The sequence below is a fragment of the Pan paniscus genome, chromosome 18 (assembly GCF_029289425.2).
Source record: "Pan paniscus chromosome 18, NHGRI_mPanPan1-v2.0_pri, whole genome shotgun sequence".
Classification (NCBI taxonomy): Eukaryota; Metazoa; Chordata; class Mammalia; order Primates; family Hominidae; genus Pan; species Pan paniscus.
In genome coordinates this window covers 85,605,953-85,632,775 of record NC_073267.2, presented here as the reverse complement: position 1 = coordinate 85,632,775, position 26,823 = coordinate 85,605,953, and the positions used below count along the sequence as shown (strand labels likewise).

Here is a 26,823-nt window from a genome sequence, read left to right as displayed (position 1 = left end):
TCCACGTCTCTGTGGAATGCCCCTCACTTAGATCCAAAGGACAAATAAATTGATAAGCATTCTTTGGAAAAACATGTATATGTGAATTGGTATCAGTTTAAAAACAAGTTTGCAGACTTGGACATGCTGTATTATAGATATTTTGCTAAAAATTAGAGTCCTCCTTTGCACCACAAGTTTCCTTCTTCAGAAAAATTCAATAGGGAAAGAGAAGACAGAATTTTTTTAACATAGGGAGACACATTGATTTTTTAATTACATATTCTTCAAATTATTGCTTTGTAGTTAACAGAGAGCTGCTACCAAAAGCTTTGCTCTGAGTGGGGTGGCTGAGGAAACACAGCACTCTCACAAAGCAGTATTCTGCTGGCCTTTCTGAAGGATAGATTCTCGGAATCTATAGCTCCTGGGCTTTGCTTTCACTGAAAAAATTGTTAGATAATCAGCCTTGAGCTAACAACTCAAATCCAGCAGGCATATGAGAACTGCATCTCAATCCATGTTGATAGTTTGATAAACTGACAATACGGTGCCTTTTAATTTATAAGACAGTGAGAGCAATTCATTAAACAAAATTCTACTGGCCAGATGCAGTGGCTCACACCTGTAATCTCAGCACTTCGGAAGGCCGAGGCGGGCAGATCACCTAAGGTCAAGAGTTTGAGACCAGCCTGGGCAACAAGGCGAAACCCCGTCTCTACTAAAAATACAAAAATTAGCTGGGCGTGGTGGCACGCACCTGTAGTCCCAGCTACTCCGGAGGCTGAGGCAGGAGAATCGCTTGAACCCAGGAGATGGAGGTTGCAGTGAGCTGAGATTGCCCCACTGCACTCCAGCCTGGGCGACAAGAACAAAACTTTGCCTCAAAAATTAAAAAATTCTACCACTTTAGGTCATTTTCCTCTTAGGAAGCACTCTTTGTATATGGGGAACTGGGGTAGGGGACAAGGCATAGAATCTATAGATACTGTCATTTTGACTTTGATGAATAAGATTTTCTTATTTAACTTGTGCTAACCTCTCAGGGTTAGAAAGATAAGTCCTTTAAAAACAGAAACGCTTTGTGAAAAAATCTGTACCCATGTAGGATGAAGCCACCTTCTTTTTCAAGCAGCCCATCGTGTTTATTAAGGCATTCCACTGTGCTCCTCCTTCTGTCTGCTCTTTAAATATAATGTACAATCCGTTATGTTCTCCCAGATTCTCTAAGGAGACTGTCCCTTTCCCCGTTTCCTTATGCTCTTTCTGTATATCTATAATGAATTAACTGTCTCCTTGGATTGTCCTTGAAGGGCAAAAAGAAACTTAAGGAAACATGCCTTTGTCACTGGGAAATTGTAGTCCAATGTAATTTGGCTAGAAGTAATGATTGTAAATGAAGTTCTGAGCCACTGAAAAAATGTGGAACCATTTCAGATATTTGTCTTTGTGTTAAGACATCTGAACCAGTCTTTAAAGCCCTATTAATCAGCACTTCTTTCCATCTCAGCCCTGACTGTTGACCCCGAGCTGGCAGTGGAAGCTAAGTCCTTATGTGGAAGTGATTTAATGTTACTTTTGCATGGATAAAGGCACAGAATTGTGGATAAAGACAGAAATGGAAATCTGAAAGCTCCCACAAAGGAGAAGTTAAAATTGCTAAAAATTTTTAGTGGTAGATAATATTGCATGTGTATCTATTTCCAGTCCTGTATAAAATACAGGCAACAGAAGCTCTATAAAGAGTAGACATTATGCATAAATCATTTATATGTCATTTATATGTATTTATTGCACATAATATATATCTTCTTTATATAAAATTATCCATAGACTCACATTACTAAAGAAAATAAATCTGAAAAAATAGTATTATTCACTTTGGCTTTTCTTTGAGATTTTGAGGCATTTGCCATATATTTAATATAAATTTTCTGTATGACAGGTTCAGATTTGGGGCTCATGGGAACTCCAGAAAGTCACATTTATCAAAGGGTATCCATTGGCCTTCAGCATCCATGAAAGAAGTGACCTAAAGCATCAGCTAATGGGACAGTTGTGATGTGCATAAGGTGTTTGAATGCATGCCAGCAAGAGTGCTGTGGGGGAAGAAAGAGAGAGAAAAGGAACAGCTTTTATTCTCTCCCTAGTCTTGCTTCACAGTGTTGTGTTTTTCACCTTCATTCAACTCTCCTAAACTTGTGTACATATTTACTTTTCCTACTGGATTATAATATCCTTGAGGGCAGAGTTAGTTTATCTTTTTTTTTCGTGAAAGCACTTTGCAAATGCTCCTTGTATACATTTCAGCCAATAACTCAGGAGCAGAAAGTGACTTTATTATTTGTCATTCTTAAGCTGAATGATGAGTATGCTTCGTAAATCACCATGGTTAGAGGAAAATTCCGAGAATTCGATTACCATGGTACTGTCAGAAACCTGATGTAGTCGGTGTTGAATGACGGCCTGCAAAAAGGTTCGTGTCCAAATTCCCAGAACCTTCTGAATGTGACTCTATTTGGAAAAGGGTCTTTGCAGATGTAATTAAATGAAGGACTGTTAAATGAAGAGGTCATCCTGCACTATCTGGTTGGGCCCTAAATTCAATGATGTTCCCTTATAAGAGATGCGTAAGGGAGATTTATTTGACAGAGAGAAGAGAAAGAGGCCATATGACCAAGGAGACAGAGATTGGAGTAATGCAGCTATAAGCCAGAGTCCACCAAGGACAGCCAGCAGCTACCAGGAGCCAGGAGAGGGTATGCAGCGGATTCTTCCCTGGAGCTTCTGGAGGAAGCATGGTCCTTGATTTTGGACATCTGGGCTCTAGACTATACAAGAACAAACTTCTATGAAATCACCAAGTTTGTGTGTTTGTAACGGCAGTCCTCGGAAACTAATACATCTTAGTTCTGGAGACGTCTCCCTAGAGACCACCCACCCTGCATCTGTAGAATCTGGGAGGGGAAATGGAGCTGTGGGCTTCCTGGTGTTTCCCTCTCGAATCCTTCTTCACCAACACCACATTAGAGGACCGCTCCTCCGCACAGGTTCTGGGGATGGGGAAATGTATCTTCATTGAAACCAAGACTTTAGCTGCTGCACTATCCAGAGAACAGCTCAGCCTGAGAGTTGAGGATCAGGGAGGGGAGGTACTCTCTCTCATAACCTCCTGCTCTTTGAACTATCTGCTAGAACGCTGAATTTATTGTCTTTGGGAATTTTATCCCTGTAGGGAGACAAGGTACTCTTACACAACAGAAACTGTTTCAAAATAACATCAGAACAAATTTATGACATTGCAATAGAGGCGGAAGGTATAGTGAAAGAAATATGTGTATGAAACCAGATGTTTCTTGGAGAAAGTAAGCCTTTAGCTGGACTATGAAAGAAAATAGAGGATTTGAATAAGCGGCAGTTGGAAAAATATACATTTTAAATGGCAGCACAGGAGGAAGGATAAGCAGGAGGAATAGAAACTAGTATTGCTTGAAGGGAAGAGCAAGAGAACCATGCTGAATGGTAATTAGGGTGTTCAGTTGCCATCAAAAGAATTTGGATTTATTATTCTGGGGATCCATTGTAGTTTGGTGAGCAAGGTAACAAGGCTATAAGCTTTCAAGGAGTTATCACCAGCAGGGTGGACAGCATTGTAGATCCCCTACCACATTCAAGGCCCCCTCCTCAGCAAATGTTTCCTGACTTGTTTAGGCAAGGAGGAGGACCCCTCATCTCAGTGTTCCCTGTGTGTTACTCTACCCTACAACGGAGTATCTCTCTATGTGATCTGGATTCCTCCTAAGTCCAAAAGGCCCTCAAGACAGCCGGGTGCGGTGGCTCATGCCTGTAATCCCAGCACTTTGGGAGGCCGAGGCAGGCGGATCGCCTGAGGTCAGGAGTTCAAGACCAGCCTGGCCAACATGGCAAAACCCCGTCTCTACTAAAATTACAAAAAGATTAGCTGGGTCTGGTGGCGGGTGCCTGTAATCCCAGCTACTAGGGAGGCTGAGGCAGGAGAATCACTTGAACCTGGAAGGCAGAGATTGCAGTGAGCCGAGATCGCGCCACTGCATTCCAGCCTGGGCAACAAGAGTGAAAGTCCACCAAAAAAAAAAAAAAAAAAAAAAGGCCCTCAAGAGAAATGTGTGTCAAGTACAGACAAGTACAGAGCACAGGGTGGGCCTGACTTCTAGCAGGTACTCCAGCACCCCTTCTATTGAACGAATCAAATTTTACGAGTGACTCCTATAGAAGATTAAAGACCTGCACTCCAGCCCTACCAGCTATTGTCTCCTCTCATCCAGGAGCTGTACAAAAGGGTACTTTAATAATTTTCACACTTGGGCACACTATGACAATGGTTTCTAACTCACTTGGCTCTCCTAAGGGGAAGCATATCTTCCTTGAGTCAATGTAAGGTTGAGGAAATGCGTAGATAAAGAGCAGAGAATTGCCCATGTTTGGTGAGGACCTGACTATATTTTTTGACTTGGAAAGTGCTGAGCCTGTGTTTTTGTCTACTTTCTTCTAGGTGAGGGATGGAAGGAAACTTCCTTGAACCAAAGATTTACAGGAAGGGTTGATAGGAAACATGCTAATTGCAGTAATCTCTGGGAGACGTGGATGAGAGGTCCCTCTTACAGGGGGATGTGCGGGAGTGGGGGTGGGGAAGGGAGGAGAGCAAACCTGTCACCTTGTGTGCAATCTTTGCCTTGTAAGCTACTAGCCACAGATGAATGGAGAAGACATTTGTTATCATGGACACATAAAGCATAATTGCTACCTTTAAGGTAGTGGATGAGAGAAAGGAAGTGCATTTAAGCATCTATGCTCTAAGTTGTATTCCCTTGCTTTTATGTATCTTAGCAGTTTGCAGGTACCATCTCCGCAACCTGGAGAGCTAGCTTTATTTTTTTCCTCTCTTGCCATGGTTACCTCTTCATTCTTATTAATAATTCAAATGCATTGCCTAACAACCGGTTCTCAAATATCAGGATGTATTCAATCCTCTAGAAAAATAGAGAATAGTTGAAAGCTGAGAAAATTTGATGCCAGCAACACCACATTTCACCCATGTCACTGCCCATGCTGGTCATTGATATCTGAGCCTTTCTGCCTTCCTAGTTGGAAACTTTAGGGCATATAAATATTTATTTTAGAGCTGGGTTTAACCCATCCCTATACAGAGTGATTTGAAAAGCAATCTGTCTGAACACATGAGAACTGTGTCTTATCCTGAAAAATCTTGTCCTTATAATAGTCCTGTATCATCTTCTCACTGGAGGCAATCCAGGCTTGATTCTCAGTGTGACAGAAATGGCTGTACATTTTTCTGCCCATTGCCTTTGTCTTGTCCTGGAATGAGAATTAAAAGACCATTGGTTTAAAGGGTCTCTTTGCCTTTTAAAAGATAAACAGGTTTTATTTATATGTCTCACAGAATCACACATGCAAAATGGTTCTGCAAAATACAAATATCCGTATAATGCAGGTAGTAATGTACATTAAGGATAGTACAAATATTGCTACTATAAGCATTCTAATAGCTGTCTTTTAGTGAATATGCATAAACGTTTCAGTTGGTTATATACCTGCAATAAAATTGCTGGGCTAAAGGGTGTGCATATGTTTAGCTTAGAAGAAAGAAGAAACTACCCAGATGTCTATCAATAGCTGCATAAGTAAATATTCATGCAGTGGAATATTCTAAGATAGGGAGGATATTTTGTTTCAGAACAGCAAAAATAAATCTACCAAACATAGCACTGAGTAAATAAAAGCCAGGTAAAAATATACATTAAATAAAGTTTTTTAAGCCAGGTAAACTAATTTATAATTTTAGAAGTCAGGGAAGTGCTTAACTTGAGGTGATGGTAACTAGGAGAAGGCAACTAGTGAACAGGAGAAGGGGTGGCTGGTAAAGTCTCGATCTTGATCTGAGTTGGGGTGACAGGGGGATACGTTCAGTCGTGAAAATTCATCAGCCAACACAGAGGGCAAAAAGCAAGATAATTTAACTAAATTGTCTTTTAATCAGAGTAATTGCTTAAGAATATTCCCAGATCGGGAGTGAGATTTTTTTCATGCTAAAGTGAAAAGTGTTCATGTCTACCAAAAAATTCCAAAGTGTTTAAGTTAAAACAACACTATCTGACAAGTTTTAGAGAGACAAATAACATGCTTTCACAAAAGATAGAAGAAAACAATAATTCAAAGTAATCTTGTTAAGACAATAGATAATGCACACTTCCAGTTTGTAATGACAATTAGGTTTATAGTGTATATGATACTTACGGATGTAATAAATATTTGCTATGGAAGGTAAAGTGCATCAAATCGAAGTGAGTGAGATATCAACTTTGTTTTCATCTTAAGAATTTGAGGAAAGGATAATTAGCAATTAGACTTTAAGGTATGGGAGAAAGATGATAAAATCAAAATAAGCAAACAATAAAATAAATGATAGTAGAACATTTTCTAAAACAACTTGCATGTATTGTTTTCTGGAGAGGCAAAGCAAAACAAAGCACAATCCAGAGCACCTTCATAGAATATACATTCAAATTTTAAAACTTTAGAGTCCAGGTGCAAGGCCAAGAACATTTACAAAATGTGGCTTCATAAATGTTATTTATTTTTACTTATACTTATTTAATTTTTTTTTTTTTAGACAGAGTCTCACTCTCTCTCCCAGGATGGAGTGCAGTGGTACGATCTCGGTTCACTGCCACCTCAGCCTCCCAAGTTCAAGTGATTCTTGTCCCTCAGCCACCCGAGTAGCTAGGACTACAGGCATGTGCCACCACCCTGGCTAATTTTTTTTTTTTTTTTTTTTGAGACAGAGTCTCGCTGTGTCGGCCAGGATGGAGTGTAGTGGCACGATCTCAGCTCACTGCAACCTCTGCCTCCTGGGCTCAAGCAATTCTTCTGCCTCAGCCTCCCGAGTAGCTGGGATTACAGGTATGTGCCACCACGACTGGCTAATTTTTGTATTTTTAGCAGAGACAGGGTTTCACCATGTTGGCCAGGCTGGTCTTGAACTCCTGACCTCAGGCAATCCGCCCATCTCGGCCTCCCAAAGTGCTGGGATTACAGGTGTGAGCCACTGCATCTGGCCTAATTTTTGGCATTTTTTGTAGAGATGGGGTTTCACCATGTTGGCAGGGCTGGTCTTGAACTCCTGACCTCAAGTGATCCGCCCGCCTCTGCCTCCCAAAGTGCTGCGATTACAGGCATAAGCCACAAAGCCCAGCCAATAAATGTTGTTTTAAAACCAAGCAATTCTGAAATTAAGCAGAGATTTTTAAGAAGATCCTTTGAGAATTCTCTTTACATCTCTCACTACAGTAGTCCCCCTTATCCTCAGGGAATACAATCCAAAACCCCCAGTAGATGCCTGAAACCCTGGATAGTACTGAACTCTAAATATATTTCTTTTTTTCCTATACATACATACCTATGATAAAGTTTAATTTATAAATTAGGCACAGTAACAGACTAACAATGACTAATAATAAAATAGAACAATTATACAATATACCATACTAAAAGTTACGGAATGTGGTCTGTCTCTCTCAAAATAACTAATTGTACTGTACTCACCCTTCTTGTGATCTGTAAATCTGATAATCTAATAACAGAGATGGCCACTAAGTGACCAACAGGCAAATGGTGTATGCAGCATAGACCCGCTGGAAACAGAACGGGACAGTGCAAGATTTCATCACACTACTCAGAAGGATGTGCAATCAGAAACTTAGGAATTGTTTATTTCGGAAATTTTCCATTTAGTATTTTCAGACCACAGTTGATGGCAGATAACAAACTATTACAGAAAGCAAACTGTGGATAAGGGGAAGATCCCTGTAACACCTAAGTCTGATCCTTTTTTTTCTGTTTTCTACATCTCAGCAGATCCTTAAAATTCTAATTACATTATGAAAAAAAAAAAACAAAATAAATGGAGGCTTTTCCTGTTTCTTTCTACTCCAAGATTTAGAGCCAGCTACTTTTGAAGGTGCCTAGATTTCTTTTGTGTGTGCGTGTGTGTGTGTGTGTGTGTTTGTGTGTGTGTGTGTGTGTATTTTAGATGGAGTTTTGCTCTTGTTGCCCAGGCTGGAGTGCAATGGTACGATCTCGGCTCACCACAACCTCCGCCTCTTGGGTTCAAGCGATTCTCCTGCCTCAGCCTCCTGAGTAGCTGAGAATACAGGCATGAGTCACCACGCCCAGCTAATTTTTTGTATTTTTAGTAGAGACAGGGTTTCTCCATGTTGGTCAGGCTGCTCTCGAACTCCCAACCGCAGGTGATCCACCCGCCTCGGCCTCCCAAACTGCTGGGATTACAGTCGTGAGCCACCAAGCCCAGCCGAAGGTGCCTAGATTTCTTTCACTAAAGGAGAACAAAAAGGTCATTGGTGCCAGCTACATCCCTGAGATTGTTTCACTTGAATAGTACTTGGAATGAGGGTCACAACAGGGGTAGCTTGACCTTTTTAAAATCATGGGGTCAGGATTGTGTTTTCTCACTTTAACTCCAATTATACTAACTCTTCTCTTACCTGTTCTAGTATCAGTTTTAAAAATCAATCTCAGCTGGGCATGGTGACTCACACCTGTAATCCCAGCACTTTGGGAGGCCGAGGCAGGCAGATCACTTGAGGTCAGGAGTTCAAGACCAGCCTGGCCAACATGGTGAAATTCCCTCTCTACTAAAAATACAAAAATCAGCCAGGCATGCGTGGCGGCGCATGCTTGTAATCCCAGCTACTCGGGAGGCTGAGGCAGAAGAATCGCTTGAACCCAGGAGGTAGAGGTTGCAATGAGCCAAGATCGTGCCACTGTACTCCAGCCTGGGTGACAGAGCAAGACTCCATCTCAAATATATATAGATAGATAGATAGATAGATAGATAGATAGATAGATAGATAGATATAGATATACTCACACACACACACACACACACACACACACACACACACACATATATATATATATATATATATCTTTCCCAGTTTGAGTGACCTTTCCTTTTCTAATCCCATCCTAGAAACAATGATGTTCTGGGCCATATGTTGTCATACCAAATATGGATTTAAAACATGTTGGCCAAAGTGTTAGGAAGTATAATTTCTGATTTTTTAATATGTAACTGCCATATGCTTTCTTTTTTGTCCTTCAACTCAAGATGGATGACTTTTGCACCAGGTTTTGAATGCTTGTCCTTGTCTGCATGAGTATAGCACCAAAATGCTAAAAAGACAATACATTTTATTCTTGCCCCAAAGGAAACATTGAGAATTTAAGGGTATACATCACTATAACAGTATTGCCAGTAGAGTCTGCATATACTTAGTGCTCATGATAAAAGAAAAAATAAAGCTAAATTTGAATATCCTGACAAGATCAGTAAGGACATTTATTTTATTAAAATACAAAGTTATATTAAGAAATATATACATAGAAAATACACATTAGCAAAATCTCTGTACTGTTACACATTGAGACATATCTGGTTTGATGGATTTGCTTTGAAGAAATAAAACTTATTCAAATAGAATTAGACATGACTCAATCTACATCTTGAAGATGCAGACATGAAAAATAGGTCGGGAATGTGTGGCCCTGGAAGTCTTAAGACCCCAAAAGGAGGGAGGAGATAGGGTGAAGTTTAGAAAGGATTTTGTGTCAATGATAATGGCTGGAGTCATATTGACAAGCCATGACTCTGTTATCCAGTTATCAGAAAATGTGTTCAGCCAGAGAACTTATATATGTCTCAGACATGGTGCCAGCCTGCTGTTTCTTTTGCAGGTGAGGTTTTTAACCACAACAACTAAGACAGGATATCCTAAAGTACATTGACTCACCCAGTTCCTTTCGGCCAGGACTGTCACATGAGGGCTAAAGATGAACCCTGAGCAGGATGGAGATCACTCTCCAGGAAGCTTTTCTGCATCAGCTTGGGTTGCTACATGTTGTGGCAGGTGGCTGCACAGACTACTCTGTTTGCGCCTTACCCACCACCATCAAGAGCTAGGCCCACCTCAAAAGGGTGAGATAATTGGATGGGGGTGAATAATCAAAAGGATATCAGCAAAAAGAAAAAACAAATTAAAAACAAGTAAAAAATCTTCTTTCCAGAAATAGATACCTGAAATATGTATATGCTTAGGAACTACTTTATTTCCTGCCTTCTCTGATGAGTAATTAAAGATATAAAGCTTGTAGGTATTAGAAAACCATGTCATTCAAGATAGTCCTTTGTGCCCTAAGAAAAAAAAAAGTAATGCCCAATCAGAAAGTAATAAATTCAAAATACCACCGGCCCTGCAATGAGAGTTAACCGTATGCATAAATCCAAAGCGAAGTTTCAGAGTCCCCTGGCTGTCTTCATCAAGAATCAAGCCTTTTTTGAGAACTTAGCATGATAATTCACTCTTTGCTGATTTAGTTCTCTTACTGCCTTTTTGAAATGGAAAACGAGAAGACCCAATTGAGTTCTCAAGGAGTGTTCTCAACTGATCTTCTCAGTGCCTGTCTCTGACAGTTTGATTCTTCCTAGACGCAGAGCCAATTCAAGGTTAGATACACAGGCTGTTTACTGGGGGAAATGCCTGTGACAGATAAAAAGGAATGGAGTAGAAGAAAGTTGAGAGAGCCTCAGACAGTGAGGCAGGATGATAGCTGTGAAAGAAAAGAGGGAAGGAAGAATTCCACATTCCACATTCCACATTCCACAGCCCACTTTTGCAAAAACTTCAACCAGGCCAATGAAGTGTCCCTGATCAAAAGCTGCTTGTTAAAGGACTTCTGAGTTAGGCAAAAATGGGCCTGTAGTAATAGCCCCCACCATGCTCAGTCATTGACTGAAAGCAGCCCAGGAGAAGCATGGTCTCAGCATGAATGCAAGGGAGGAACCCAAGTGGTGGCAGCTGGTGCTGTCAGTCAACGGTGCTATCAGCAGCAGGTTCTCTTGATGGAGATCTTAGCAGTGCATTTCCATTGCTCCTACATCATCTCAGACATATGCCACAGTGTCGTGGGGATTCTGGATCAAATCGTGTTGTATGCTGAGAAATCTCAAACATGACAAGATGTTAATGAAAATTTTGTAAAATATGTTAACTGAACCTCTGCTTTCTGAAACAGTCTATGCAAAACATAATTTAGCATTTGCTAGATTATTCATTATCTTTGTTTGTGAGATGAATTATTAGACCCGTAGGTAACACAGTAATGTCCTCAGGGACTACTGACGCGTATCAGCCCTTCTGCTAAATGGTGTAAGTCTAATAACTCTGCTCGTAACATTTTTGTCATTTTGTAGTTTCATAATCCGCCCCTCCCCAACTACCAGATGACCATCTGTTACTGCTTTCCACTATTACGTGTTCCTACCTCTACAAGTCCCATCTGTTTAGGGTTAATTTTTTTTCTTATGGAAAATTATAATTGCACCAAAAAGCAGAAAAAAAAATACAAATGAATGGATTCCCACATAACCATGAAACAGCTTTTGCGATCTTCTTTCATTTGTACTCCACCCACATACCCCTCCACTAAAATATTTAGAAGAAAATACCCAGACATCATATTAATGCTCTTAAATATTTCAGTATGTATTTTTTCAATATTACATCATTTTTTAAAATAAAACCACAGTATCATTGTTTTAGTCTGTTTTATGCTGCTATGACAGAATATCTGAGACTGGGTAATTTATAATGAACAGAAATGTATTGGCTCATGGTTCTGGAGGCTGGGAAGTTCAAGATTGAGGGGCCAGCATCTGGCAAAGGACTTCTTGCTGTGTCATCCCATGGTGGAAGGTGGAAGAGCAAGAGGGAATGCACAAAAGAGAGGGCAAGAGAGGGCCAAACTCACTTTTATAACAAACCCATTGTCACAGTCAAGAGAGGGTGAGAGAGGGCCAAACTCACTTTTATAACAAACCCATTCTCACAGTCAAGAGAGGGCGAGAGAGGGCCAAACTCACTTTTATAACAAACCCATTCTCACAGTCATGAGAGAGACAATAACAACATTAATCCATTCACAAGGGCAGAGCCCTCAAAACCTAATCACCACTCAGAGGTCCCACCTCTCAACACTGTTGCATTGGGGATTAAGTCTCCAACACGCGAACTTTGGGGAACGCATTCAAACCATAGGAATCACTATCAAAACATCTCTACAAAATTATTTATCACCAAATATCCAAGCAATATTGATATTTCTCCAACTGGTTCTTAAATTTTACATTTGCGTTTTCAACAAAAAGCTGGATCAGATTCATATATTGCAGTTAATTGACATGTCTCTAAGGTCTCTTTTAATCCATGCTTCTCTTCAACCCCTTTCTGTCTCGTTTAGTTGGTAATTTATTTGTTGAATATTTCTGATCATTTGTCCTACAGGGTTTCCATCTCATGGATTTTGCTGATTTTACTCTGTGAATTCATTTTAATATGCTATTCATTATTCTTTATTTCTTATAAAATGGTTGTTAGATCTTCATCTTTGAACAAATTCTCTAGTAGATTCTTCAGGATTGGTTCATTAAAAAAAGTTCCCAAAAATTTCAAAAGTTCCTAAGTTTGACAATAGGTTTTATACTTGAATGACAGTTTGGCCAAGTATAATGCACTTTTCTCTGTTTTTTTTCTTTAAGCATCTTAATTATGTTACTCCATTGTCTTCTGTCACAAAATTTTGCTATTAAAAAGTCTAATGTCAAACTTATTATGGTTCCTTAATATGTGACTTGGTGTTGTTGCCTGGATGCTCAAAGGTTTTTCTTTATCAATAAAGGCTAATGGTTTTACTATAATATATCTCAGAGTTGAGCATTCTGGTCAATTTTCCCATGTCTGTGATGTGTCCTTTCAATATATAGGTCCACATATACTTTTTTTTTTTTTTTTTTTTTGAGATGGAGTGTCACTCTGTTGCCCAGGCTGGAGTGCAGTGGCACGATCTCGGCTCACTGCAATCTCCACCTCCAGGGTTCAAGCAATTCTCCTGCCTCAGCCTCCCGAGTAGCTGGGACTACAAGCGCGTGCCACTACGTCTGGCTAATTTTTTGTATCTTTAGTAGAGACAGGGTTTCACCATGTAGCCAGGATGGTCTCGATCTCCTGAACTTGTGATCCGCCAGCTTCGGTCTCCCAAAGTTCTGGGATTACAGGCATGAGCCCCTGCGCCCGGCGGTCCACATATACTTTTATTTCAAAAAACTTTCCTCGTATTATTTTTTCATTATTTGTTCCATTGTATTGTGTCTATTTTCTCTCAAACTTCAGGAATATTGAAACTTCTCTGCCTATTTTATATCCAAGCACTTCTTGAGATGATGCTTAAACTGGTTCTTGGAACATGGCAAGGAAGCAGGATAAAAGTAAGAAAAGTGAGAGCCTTCTAGGGAGATCCAACTACATGTACAAAACAGAAGAGCTTAATATGAGTAACAATAGCTATTGAATGAAGTTTGATCTATGGCAAGGCTAAAAGATGTGGAAGAGAAATCAAACTGGCGAGTGACAGGATCCTGTTTGCTGTCAGATTACACTTTGATGTCAGATAAGTAGGTTTTGAGTTTTCTCAGAAAACTAATAAGGATTTTAAGGTGTAAATAAATATTTTAGCAACATCACATTGGTGTCAGTGAAGAGAATGTCTCAGAAACAAGTACATGAATTTTAAAATAGGCAACAAAAAATATAAATACCTGTTTTGTGACTGGAAATTATAAGCAATTTGTATGAGTTTTATCATTTATCCCTCACAACACATGTTTAACAGTTTTTACTGTTCCCATCTTCCAGATTAAGCACACACACTGAGTCATAGCACATTAAAGCAAATTATTCATGAAACATCAAAAAAGCGGTTGCCTGGGCTCAGAAGCCAATAGCAACTAACACTAAGTCCCACATTTGTTTCATGAACTATGGTTAACACTGGAATCAGCCATACAAAAAATGAAAATAATACAAAGATTTGTGGACAAAGTAAATTGATATCTAGAAAGAATGTGGATATGGAATGAACTGGACTGTATAAGATTGAGGGAGAGGGAGAGAAAGGCATGCACAATGATTCCAAGGTTTCAGGTGAATAGCCCAGGGCAAAATTGTCTTGTAATAGGTTGTCAAGAAAATAGGAGGTGAAAATGAAGACAACAAATATAGACCGTTTTGCAAAGAAACTTGACAGGGGAAAAAGAGGGCAAAGACGGTGGGTAAGTATATATTGGATGGAAGATGTTTTGTTCTAAATAAGAGAGACAACCTGAGTTGTCCACTAAGTGCTTGTAGAGAGGTTGGAATTGGGAAATCACAAAGGTGGAGAAGGGGGTAAGGCTGTGGGGGAGCTGATAGCAGATGGTGGAGAAGAAGAAAAGAGGATCTAGAACATAAGCAAAGCAATTAGTATCACACACAAGCAGAAAACAATATTCTCTTCTACAGAGAGTATAAGAAAATATGTTGATCTCCTAAAAAGCACCAGACATCCTAGTAAGCTCTTACAAGCACACACACTAACTACTCCATTAATCCTTACGACACAATGTCTCTGCTGATGTTATTCTCCACATTTTATGAATCAGCGTGCCTAGTAATTACCAGAGTCAGGCTTCAAACTCACTCTGTTCTGATTATTTCTAGTGTTAGTTTTTGGGAAGGAATCATGACACAGGGAGACACCTGAGTTCAAGCTCCAAAACTCACATTCACTCTTACCTTGGACAACGGAATCACATCTGAAAAACCCCAATTTCTCATCTGCAAAACAAATAAACAAGAATTAGGGTTTCTTCCTGTCCCAATAAACTTTTTTTTTTTTTTGAGACAGTCTCACCCTGTTGCCCAGGCTGAAGTACAGTGGCATGATCTTAGCTCACTGCAACCTCTACCTTCCAGGTTCAAGTGATTCTCGTGCCTCAGTCTCCCAAGTAGCTAGGATTACAGGCGCGCACCACCACACCCAGCTAATTTTTATATTTTTAGTAGGGATGCGGTTTCACCAGGTTGGCCAGGCTGGTCTCGAACTCCTGACCTCAAGTGATCCGCCTGCCTCACCCTCCCAAAGTGCTGGGATTACAGGCATGAGCCACCTCACCTGGCCCCAACAAACTCTTATATGAACAGACCATATGTTTTGCTCATGAAAAATATATTCTGATAATGTGTTTATTCATAAGTTATAATTTGCTTTTGTTTTAGATGAAAATGACTCCATGTCTATGAATTCAGTTTACCATTATCATTACCACCACTAAATCTTAGGAATTATTTTGATAAAATATTAGAAGTTACGTTAAACATGATAGTAGAATTGAGTCATTTTTATTTATTATTCAAAACTTGAATAGTATAATTTCTAAAGAGTTACTTTATTTTCCCAGGCAATTTTATCACTAAAAGCTACTAAAATATATTTTTACCTGTGAAAATATTATTTTATTAAAATTTTCAGTTAACCTTTCAGAAGTATTGTGTGTGCACGCATGCATAACGTAACACTAATTCAGATTTCACCCAAAAATATCCCTCCAGGGTGTGTTTGTATGAGATTTTACCAAAATTAAAATAAGCATTCTTTATTAGTGAAACCAAGAAGAATATGTTTCCTGACTATCCTAAAACTTCTTAAAAAAAAACAAAAAACAAAAAAACCTAAACTTTGCATGTAACAGAAAGCAGAAACCTCTGCAGACTAGCATCACCTAAAGCAAACCTTAAAAGATGAGGATAGTGCAGCAAACGAGTAATGAACCATACAGAACTTGCTTTGAGAGGCACCCAGTTTGAAAAGAGCATTGTCAAACTGACAGAGCATTTGTCTCAGTAAATATTCTTCTTCATTCCTAAACCATTCAAGCATAAGAAGGTGAACACAGACAGCAATCTAAAAGTCTCTAATGAATATTTGTAACACACAAGCTGAAAAATTCTTGATCTACCTGCCCTTTGTGAAAAATAACAAAAGCTGGAGAAATGGGGTTAAAAATGAGGGAGAGGCTTCCACTTCCAGCGATGATAGGCCACTCTGCAGCAAAATGGACCCTTCTCCAAGAAAATTTTTAAAAGATGAATAAAATATAGAAAATATCATGTTCATGATACCAGAGACCTACCAAGGCAGCCAGGACTCAAGGAGCCAATTTGCTGGAGAGACATGAGGCCCAGAAAAGTGAATTCAATATTCTGGGCCATTTTCTCCTCAGACATTTGATGATTTATAAGATGCACAGAGCAAATAGATTTTTTTAATATCCAGAATAAAGAAGGAACATGCCCCAACTTGTTTAATGAGGCCAGACTAACTTTCGTATGAGAATCAAAAAAGGACATTGCAAGAATAGTGACATTACAGACTAATATCCATCATGAACATAGTTGCAAAATTGATTGCAATAATTGTATAACTACATACAAAGATAATACACCACAATCAAGTTGAATTTATTCCAGGAATGCAAGATTGTTTCCACATTAGAAAAACCAAACAATGTAATTTACCACAATAGAAGAAATGAAAAATACAAAACATTCTTCTCAATAGGTGCCAGAAAAGCACTTGAAATTCATTACAAAATTTTTTCAGCAAAGTAGAAACAGAATATAACATTAATTTGATGTTGGGGATCTATAAAATACCTACAGTAAACATCATACTTTTTGGTGAATTATTAAAACCTTACCTCCTAAGATCAGGTGACAAGGTACTCACTATTACCACTTCTATTCAACATTGTAATTCAGGTCCTAGGCTGTGAATTGAGGTAAGTAAAACAACTACCAAAGCATAGGGACTGGAGAAGTAAACATACCTCTAGTTAGTCACAGACAACACAGTTGTTTACATGACATATTCAAAAGCTGAAAAGCTCTTAAAATTAATAAATGACTCTGGAAAGTTTACTCGATACAGTCAGTATGAAAAAGTTTAATTGCTATACACCAGAAAGAAATAGAAATGAGTTTCCTAAATGATAGTTATAAAAGCATAAAGAATACTTAGGGATTAGCCAAATAGAATATGTTCTATATTTCACAGAAAATTGAAGACACTATTAAGACAAAATACAAAAGAGCTAAACAAACAAGACACATGTCTATGAATTTCAAGACAAAATATTATAGAGATAATAATTCCTTCTAAACTGATGTATGCATTCAGAGCAATCCAAATGAAAATCCCAGCTGGATTTTTATATTGTAGAAATTGAAAAGCTGATATTAAAATGTATATGTAAATGTAAAAGCCCATGAATACCCAAGACAATTTTGTAGCTAGAAAGTGGAAGCATTCACATTACTAGATATTAAGATGTATCATAAAACTATAGTAATTAAGACAACATGGCATAACACAAGGATAGAAAAAATATTCCAATCAAATTGAAAAGAGAGTTCAAAAGCAAAGCTATACAAATATGGTCTCATGGATTTTAACAAAGTTGAGACTTCAGTGAAGTGCAAGAAAAGAATTGTCCTTTCAATACAAGGTACTATATCACTTGGATTTCAATGTGGAGAAAATGATTCTTGAGCCTTCCTCACACAATACACAAAAAGAATTAAGAGATTTTGAAGATCTTAATAGTAAATGCAGAGTAATGAGACTTTTACAATAAAATAAGGGAGAAAATATTATTGATCTTGGGAAAACAGAGAACAGGAGAAGATATTTTGAAAGCAAATCTCACCAATGACTCACCTAGAACACTTCCATGTGAGTGTATATTCAGCCAATACAAAAACATAGACAACACAAGAGAAAAGTAGAGATGCATTTTATCAAAGCAAAAATATTCAAGAGGCAAATAAATAAATTAATATATATTAAACCTCATCACTCATCAAGGACATGCAAATAAAAATTAAAACCACAATGATATACCACTGTACAGAGACTGCGATGGCTAAAAGAAAAATACTGACATTCCTAAAATGTTGGCAAGGATGTAGAGCAACTAGAAATATCACACACTGCTGGAGGGAGTACTAATTGGTGCATTCACATTGGAAAATTCTTGGGCAGTATCAAACTAGAATTATTTTGTGCATATTGTAGGATTGAACAAATGAGTAATAGATTTATATCATGGGTCATGTTTCTTGCTATAAAAGAAAAATCTTTGGGAGGCCGAGGAGGGTGGATTGCCTGAGCTCAGGAGTTCGAGACCAGCCTGGGCAACACGGTGAAACCCCCTCTCTACCAAAATACAAAAAAAAAAACTACCAGGCAGGGCAGCATGCACCTATAATCTCAGCTACTCAGGAGGCTGAGGCAGGAGAACTGCTAGAATCCAGGAGGCGGAGGTTGCAGTTGAGTGGAGATCGTGTGGCTACCCTCCAGCCTGGGTGACAGAGCGAGACTCTGCCTCTAAACACACACACAAAAAAGAAAAATCTGTGCTTTCAGCAGTTTTTTACTAAAAGGGCCCAAACTCAATGACATACCAGTAGAACTAGGTCCTAGATCTTCGTTTTAAAAAGTCATTCCTCTTTGGAAGGAAACTGAGCTCCGAAGGAAAATGATGGGGTAGCCACCACATGAGCCTGGAATAAGAGCATTGCCAGAAAACAAGGCAGACTTCAAAAATTGATGGAGACATGATAAAAGAACACAGAAGGAAGCTTGAGGTACCTTCCACTGACCAGATCTTGATAACTTAAGCATCAGATAAATAAGATTATAACCCATAGACTGAAATAGGAATCCATGAATCCATTCTGAGAGCAAATAGATACACACTAATTGTGAGAGAAGGAAAAGGCTCTCCCACACAAGACTATTCCAAAAACCAATAGAGAAAAATGGATGGAGTTAGAATACCACCATTTACAACCATCATAGTAAAAACTGATTCAGGCAAGAATCATGAATGGTTGCTAAATTTAAATTAAATGTTTTAATAAAAAGGATGTTTACACCGTCTTAAAGTATCTCCCTACACCTTTTAGTTACAAAATAAAATAGGCCTATAATGGAGAAAAGAGATAACCAAGTAACCAAAATTAGTGTCACAAAAAGAGGCAAAGCATCGACAAAAAAAGCCATTATGAGCTTCCCAGTGTAACTGCTTGAGAAGAACATAGCACTTATGTAGTATTCAAGCCCAAAAGCATAATCTCAATCTATTCATGAGGAAACATCAAAGAAATGCAAATTGAGGAATATTCTACAAAATATCTGGCGTATATTCTTTAATGAAAGACACAGGGCCGGGCGTGGTGGCTCACACCTGTAATCCCAGCACTTTGGGATGGATCACCTGAGGTCAGGAGTTCGAGACCAGCCTGGCTAACCCGGTGAAACCCCGTCTCTATTAAAAATACAAAAAAATTAACTGGGCGTGGTGGCCCCGCGCCTGTAGTCCCAGCTACTTGAGAGGCTGAGGCAGGAGAATCACTTGAACCCGGGAGGCGGAGGTTGCAGTGAGCCGAGATCGCGTGACTGCACTCCAGCCTGGGTGACAGAGCGAGACTCTGTCTCAAAAAAAAAAAAGAAAGAAAGAAAGAAAGAAAGACATAGGTAGGCCAAGGAGCTCTATATTAAAGGAAGCTGAAGAGACATAACAATGTATGCCTATGTTACAAGCCTGCACATTCTGCACATGTATCCCAGAACTTAAAGCAAAATTTTAAAAAAAGAGACGTAACAAATAAAAGCAGTATGTGATTCTGAACTGGATCCTGTACTAGAAAATATAGCTAAAAAGGATATTATTGGAGCCATAGGTGCAATTGGAATATGACCTAGATATATGACTAGGTAACAGGGATGTTTGATGTTAAATTCTCTTAAGTTGATTACTGAGATGTGATTGTGCAAATAAATATCCTCCTTCATAAGAGATATATACAGAAGTATTAAGGGGTAAGTAGCCTGGTTTCCTCATGCATGTAACCTATTCTGAAAAGATTCAAAAAATATAATGTGTGTAATGTACAGATAAATGATAGATCAGTGATTGAATAATAGATCATAGAGAAAATATATAAGAAATGTTTTTCATTTCCACCACTTTTTTCTCTGACCCAGTTCACTTCTTCCATTTTCTAATTTTAATTTTCTTGTTTTTCTGACTTTCTTTAATGCCTCTTACTAATTTTTATTCCATTTTTTTCTCTTTTAAGACCCTTGTAATTTATTAGCCATTTCTCACATCGTCAGGTGTAATTTCTTTCCTAAGTTCAGGCAACTCTGGTGAAAACCCTTCCTTTGTGTCTATTTTTTTTATCTTAGGTTTTGAATATCTGATTTTAGGTGTTTTCGTTTTAAAATTTTTCTAACGTTAGTTTGGAGTGTTATGGTACGGCTTTATTCTGTTTCAGGGATTGTTTTGTTAGAAATTTTCATCAACTGAAACGTGTTGATTCTCAATTGCTGTCTTCTTACACTGGTTTTGATGGAATTGGTCCCATTTTCACGTTTTTTAAAGGCATTTTGTGTGAAAAATTCCTACAAGAGTTCCTCTGCTGTCAGAGTGATGAGCTGTAGGCTCCTTAATGAATGACATGTGTCTGGTGGTTGTGATAGGAAAGGGAAACAGTTGGCATATCTCTTCACTCTGTTTCATGTCAACATTATCATGACATTATTTCTCCATTTACCAGTATTTCTGCAGTATACTCCCAGGAAGTCAAAATATATTGTCATTCTTAACTTTAGTAATTTTTAAAATATGTATTACAGAATTAATAAGAAAGAATGAAAGATAAAAAAATTACAAATATTATATATAAGAATACGTATTAAAGAATCAGCATATCAGACTAAATAATAAAATATAAATTATATAAGATATATAAAGTATATATTAAATATTGCAAAACATAAAATATATACTTATATTTATATAATAAATATACATTTATGCTTAAATTTATAGAATAAATATATTATTATATTTATATACTAGATATAGAACGATAGATAATAGATATATAGCTATATTTATATAAGTATATAATTAAATATTAATATAAACATTTATATAACAAATAGAAAATAAAAGACAAGATATTTCACATAACAAGTGTACCACGTATTTATTCCTTTATTTTTGTTAGATCACAGCCTATTTTTTTAGGTTCACAGGTTCACACTTGAGACTGTGAATAAGTCTGATACATCCATTTTCTAAGTAATTCTATGTCTTGATATTAACTTCATTCTGTAAGAAACTTTGTTTATTAGAGACTTCAAGGTTGAAATCCACTCCTTCAGAATCATAGTGGCACTATTCAGTTATTTCCTAGGACCTTGTTTTGTGGTTGAGATTTCTGAAATTATTCTAATTCCTTTTCTTCTTTTTCATGATCATTTTTTCCTGCTTTGAAACTTTTGTGGGCACTCCTATTTAATCAATGAAATGCTTACGTGAGAGTCTTTTCTATTCATTTTATTGAGAACATGCTGCACATATATAATCGGAACAACTAGGTCCTTCTGCTCTCAGCGAGGACTTCATGTTATTGTTTTGATAATTTATTCTTTTCCTTTCTTCCTCACTTCCTTGAACATCAATTATTGTGTTTTAGAACTCCTAGAATAAATCTATAAAACAACATTTTTAAGAAAAAGGAAGATGGGCATTACTCTTACTAACTATGTAGAAAGAATTTCACTTGTGGTAAACTCAATAGAATAAAATACAGATGATCCCTGACTTAATGATAGCTCAGCTCACGACTTTTTGACTTTACAATGGTGCAAAAGCAATATGCGTTCAGTAGAAACCATACTCAAATACCCTTACAACCAATCTGTTTTTCATTTTCAGTGTAGTAGTCAATACATTACATGAGATATTCAACCCTTCATTATAAAATACACTTGGTATTGGAAGATTTTGCCCCACTGCGGCTAACGTTAAGCCTTCTAAGCACTTAAATTAAGTTTAAAGTAGGCTAGGCTAAGATAGGATGTTTAGTAGGTTAGATGTATTAAAGGCACTTTTGACCTACAATGTTTTCAATATACAATGGGTTTGTTAGGAAGTAACCCCATAGTACACTGAGGAGCATCTATAATTATAAAAGTAGCAGAGATTAAGTTTTATGTGTGAGGACTTCAGAGAGTGACAGGTCTTAACATGGCAAACTTCAAAAATATATGGTAAAATTAAATATCCAACTGAAAGGAAGGTGGTATTAAGAAGAGTCACCTCTCTGATGAGGCAAAATGTGTTTCTTTAACTTTTCCATTTTTTGCATTAAGTGAAGTCTCCTTGTCAGACAAATTGTTCACAAAAATATATGCAGAGACAGAAAGAATGTATCATGCGTTTCATCCACTGGCAGGAAAATGTCAGCAAGATGAGCTGGCAAAATGGTTTTTAAAAACCTGAACTCTTAGAGGTGCCCAAATGCAAAGATGCAATAGAAGCAATTTTTAACTTCTATTCCTTCCTCTCTTTCAACACTTCTTTAATAATAATGGGGGTTTGTAACATTAATAAGTGACTATGATTCATAACCTAGGATAAGTCACATTTTCACTGCATAGTCACTTACACAAAACAAATGTTATCTATTCGTTGGGCTCCCATTTACATAATGTTTCTTTCACGTGGAATGTTGGCTGTGTAAACAATTACGATAAAAATAAAAGAATATTTTATTCTTACTGGAAGAAGTTATAATTATCTTACCGGAAATTAAAGACTGCTCAAATTACAAAGTTTTCTTTTCTTTTCTTTTCTTTTTTTTTTTTTTTTTTTTTTTTTTGAGACAGATTTTCACTCTTGTCACCCAGGCTGGAGTGCAATGGCATGATCTCGGCTCACTGCAACCTCCACCTCTTGGGTTCAAGCAATTCTCCAGCCCCAGCCTCCTAAGTAGCTGGGATTACAGGTACCCGCCACCACACCCAGATAATTTTTTTATTATTATTATTTTTTAGTAGAGACAGAGTTTCAACATGTTGGCCAGGCTGGTCTCAAACTCCTGATCTCAGGTGATCCATCTGCCTTGGACTCCCAAAGTGCTGGAATTACAGGTGTGAGCCACTGTGCCTGGCTCATTTATTAATATATGAAGTCAATATCATAAATGATTTTCATATGGAAATATCTTGAGTTAGTAAAAGTCAAGCACAGAGCCCAGAACCTGGCACAAGGCAGACGGTGCCCAATAACTATGAGAATTGTTGTGTAAAGAATTAATGTGTTAAGAAAGAAACATAATAAATGCATTGTCTAATTATTTTTCCCTCATGGTGGATAAGGTAAAGGTGTTGTCTATAGCCTAACACATACTTTACCAATTTGGATCTGTTCTTCGAAATCCCCCAATCCAGTTAAAATACTGGTTTTTTTAGTGAGATACCAGAAATACAAATAATATTCAGCAAGAAAAGAAGCAAGTGAAGCATTATAAGCCAGCTAATCTCCATATAATCAAATAATTAAGTTACTCCTAGGTGAATATCTTATTCTAAATTGGAATATGATCTCTGTACAGCATCATTCTTTCCCTCAGGGTATATTGGTTTGACTTACAGGGGCCTTGAACTAATTGAGGCTTTTAGATTTTACTCATCGATATGTAAACAGAAAATAACATTTTGAGCCAGGGCTTTAGATCTTACCTATGCCTGGTGATAAGTAGATGATTCAAAAATGAAAAATAGCGTCCCCTGAGGTAATGATCTCCCTGTTCATTCATTCATTCTTTTATTCTTTTTCAGTAATTAATGGGTTATTATGTGCTCACACTCAGTTTCTGAAGATACAAAGTGTGTAAAAGAAGACCCAGTTTCTTTGCCCTAGTGGAGAAACAATTCTAATCAGATAATTAAAAAAAGAAATGTACACATATAAACGGCATGGAATGCATGCCCTGAAGAACAGGTGCACGGGGTATGAAATCATAAACGGATGAACTCAACCTAAGAGCTGGGGAGAGCTTCTCTGATGAGAGACCTTTGAGTGGAATCTGAAGGGCAGCCACACATAAGGGTGTGAGGATAGCCAGGGTCAAGACTGCAGGTCAAGGCTGCATGGTATCTGTCCAAAACCACATAAAGAATTCCTGCACTGAGTTGCAAGTTGGACTAGCTGATCTTTACATTTCCTTACGAATACAAGATTATGTGTTTCTTTATGTACCTGAGGAACTAATTTTGTAAAAATGCAATTGATCATTATTTGCAGATTGTGCCTTCGTGGATTCGCCTGCTTGCTAAAGTTTATTTGTAACCCTGACACCAGTAGTCCGGGCACTTTCATTGCCGTTTGCAGACATGCATACACAGAGCACTAAAAATGTGAGTCACCCAAAAGGCACGTTCCCGGCTGAGGTCCATCAAGGCAACTACTCTGCCTTCTTGTTTCAGCTCTCAAGCAGAGATAACCAGAGGACGGAGTCGGTAGGAGCCGTGGAGCAAGAGCAGGAAGTTCTGCCTCTGGGCCCAGTTGGACCAGGTTTGAGGGCCAATTTTGGCACCAGTGAGTTGAGAGGCTTCTGCAAGTCATTTAACACTTCTGAACCTTATTGTCTCTTTTGTAAAATAAAGAAAATAGGCCGGACGCGGTGGCTCACGCCTGTAATCCCAGCACTTTGGGAGGCCAAGGCGGGCGAATCACGAGGTCAGGAGATTGAGACCATCCTGGCTAACACAGTGAAACCTTGTCTCTACTAAAAATACAGAAAATTAGCCGGGCGTGGTGGCACGTGCCAGCTACTCGGGAGGACAAGGCAGGTGAATCGCTTGAACCCAGGAGGCGGAGGTTGCAGTCAGCCAAGATTGCGCCATTGCACTCCAGCCTGGGCGACAGAGCGAGACTCTGTTTCAAAAAAAAAAAAAGAAGAAGAAAAAAGAAAAAAATGAAATTAGATTCTACCAGGATGAATTGTTTGTAGGATTTAAGATTAAAATCTATGTGGGAGGTACATACATTTTCCCTAGGTGCAATGGTTCATTGCAAAATCCTTGTTTGCTGCAACTTTATAGAACATAACTACCAGGAGTAATGAGAATTGACTGTAACTAAGTTACTGTTGGACTATACCCCAAAATAGAAAATAAATTTCTCCATATCCACACTCATATAATTAAGTGATTAAATACATAAATAAATGGGAAACAAGAAATAAATTTCCTGTGCTGAAGAATTCCAAATAATTTATGTAGATACACTGTCCTCAAGAAGGTGGAGCCTATATCCCCACTTCTTAACTGTAGATTGTAATAACTTCCTTGAGAAGAGTTTAGTTTCAATCTTCTGCATGTGGCTAACTGGTTATTGCAGCACCGTTTACTGAATATGGAGCCCTTTCCCCATTGCTTGAGTTTATCAAGGTTATAGGATACAAGATCAACATGCAAAAATTGATTGCATTTCTATATGCTAACAATGAATACATGGAAACTGAAGTTTAAAATATAATACCATATACGATTGCTTAAAAAGTAAAACACTTTAGGCATAAATCTAACAAAACATGTAAAAACAAGAGTTTAGGGCCAGGTGCGGTGGCTCATGCCTGTAATCCCAGCACTTTGGGAGGCCAAGTCAGGCAGATCACTTGAGGTCAGGAGTTCAAGACCAGCCTGGCCAACATGGTGAAACCCCGCCACTACTGAAAATACAAAACTTAGCCAGATGTGGTGGTGGGTCCCTGTAATACCAGCTACTCAGCAGGCTGAGGCAGGAAAATCACTTGAACCCAGGAGGCAGAGGTGGCAGCGAGCTGAGATAGTGCCACTGCACTCCAGCCTGGGTGACAGAGCGAGACTCTGACAAAAAAAAAAAAAGACTTTAGTATGAAAAGGGGAAAAAAGAGTTTTAAAAACCTGATGAACACTATACTATCTCAGTTGATCTAGGTCAATATCAGCTGTGAGAAGTCATTATAGTGTATACTCTTGGTATGATGTGATGAAAATGGCACTTTACCTCTGGGATCTACTGCCCCCAAAACTCACAACTTCAGTTTAATTATTATAAAGACATCAGACAAATCCCAGTAAAGGAAAATACCTGACCAGTACTGTTCAAAATTTCAAAGTTATCAAAAATAAGCAAAGTCTCAGAAACTGTCACAGCCAGCTGGAGCCTAAGGAGACACAATTGGTCAGGCACAATGGCTCACGCCTGTAATCTCAACACATTAGGAGGCCAAGGCAGGAGGATCGCTTGAGCCCAGGAGTTGGAGACCAGCCTAGACAACAAAGCAAAACCTTGTCTCTATAAAACATTTTTTTTTTAATTAGCCAACTGTGGTAGCATGTGCCTGTAGTCCCAGCTACTTTGGGACCTGAAATGGGAGGACTGCTTGAGCCCAGGAGGTTGAGGCTGCAGTGAGCACCACTGCACTCCAGCCTAGGCTACGGAGCGAGATCTTGCCTTAAAAAACAAAAACAAAAAAAAAGGAGACAGGACATCTAAATGCAATGTGGGATCTGGACTGGGATCCTGAAACAGAAAAAGTATGTTAGGTAAAAACTAAGGAAATCCATATTGCACTGAAATCCAAAGCTAAGGAATCCACACTGAATGAAGTATGGACTTTAAAAATAATAATGTATTAATATTGATTTACTAATTATTACCAATGTATCACATTAATGTCATAAAGGAAACCTGGACTGCTGTATATTCTATCTCCTCAATTTTTCTGTAGATCAAAAACTTTTTAAAAATAAAATTTATTATAAAAATTATTTTAATAAAGAATTATTTGTAGGCTACACATTTTTTAGTCTATTAGCAAGCCATAGAGTACCCTAATGTGCCCTTTGTGTCTTTTGTTTATTAGTTTATTTATTTGTGATTTGTTTTGTTTTTGATGTAATATGAAGACTGGATAAAAGTAGACC

General features: G+C 38.1%; 1 long non-coding RNA gene across 1 annotated transcript in view; it reads right to left on the bottom strand.

The window, feature by feature from the left end:
- Positions 1-1,752: 1,752 nt before the first annotated feature.
- LOC117976302 (uncharacterized) overlaps positions 1,753-26,823 on the bottom strand; it is a 114,366-nt gene continuing 89,295 nt past the window's right edge. The window contains exons 2-3 of the long non-coding RNA XR_004666935.3: positions 14,724-14,765; positions 1,753-5,334 (exon numbers count right to left, since the gene is read on the bottom strand). This is a non-coding gene — a long non-coding RNA (uncharacterized LOC117976302). The remainder of the gene's footprint in view (positions 5,335-14,723; positions 14,766-26,823) is intronic.